This window comes from Cyrtonyx montezumae, unplaced genomic scaffold, assembly GCF_038088225.1.
Source record: "Cyrtonyx montezumae isolate F1298 unplaced genomic scaffold, pur_monq_1.0 scaffold_14, whole genome shotgun sequence".
Taxonomy (NCBI): domain Eukaryota; kingdom Metazoa; phylum Chordata; class Aves; order Galliformes; family Odontophoridae; genus Cyrtonyx; species Cyrtonyx montezumae.
Genome location: NW_027071870.1, coordinates 7,534,075 through 7,534,734, shown reverse-complemented (window position 1 = coordinate 7,534,734; position 660 = coordinate 7,534,075). Strand labels below are relative to the sequence as shown.

Here is a 660-nt window from a genome sequence, read left to right as displayed (position 1 = left end):
AAGGCGCTGCCTTTTTAAAGTAACAGTTCCTGCAGTCACTTCACATCACCATTGAACGTATTAATTCGGTGGGACCTTAAAGCCCACCAGTTAAAGCCCTCAATAAGTGATCAGCCTTTCGGGTTGCCTAAGATAAGGTAACCCGCTGCAGTCGCTGTTCTCAGCGCTCGTTTAAGGCCGCGCGGGGCGCAGCGCTGAGGAGCCGGGTTTTGTTTCGTTTCGCTCTGCCGGGCGGGGGAGGGCGGCGCGGCCGCAGGGTTTGGCAGCGCGCGGGCATCACCCGCGTCGCAAAGCCGGCGCAAACGGGGAGTCTCTGTGGCGCAATCGGTTAGCGCGTTCGGCTGTTAACCGAAAGGTTGGTGGTTCGAGCCCACCCAGGGACGACGGCCGCTCTTTTGGCTCGAGTTTCCCACCCCCCCTCCGCCAGCCGTCGTTTTTGACTGCGTGCGCGCGTCGGGAGGATGTGAGATTAGCGCTGGCGGCGGTACAGGCGCCGCGTGTTTGTGAGCGGGGGCCCCGCGGCGGGGAGCGCAGCGCAGCCGCAGCCGAGAGCCGCGAGCCGAGCCCGGCGCTGAGCGGTGCCGGGCTGAGCCGTGCCTGCGCGCGTCTGTGTTCCGTGCCCCGCTGCGAGAGGGGCGGCCCGGCCGAGCCCCGCTCCCC

The 660-nt window shown here is 66.1% G+C and overlaps 1 non-coding gene across 1 annotated transcript; it reads left to right on the top strand.

The window, feature by feature from the left end:
• Positions 1–309: 309 nt before the first annotated feature.
• TRNAN-GUU (transfer RNA asparagine (anticodon GUU)) lies at positions 310–383 on the top strand. The gene has a single exon. It is a non-coding gene; the product is annotated as a tRNA-Asn (tRNA).
• Positions 384–660: the final 277 nt, after the last annotated feature.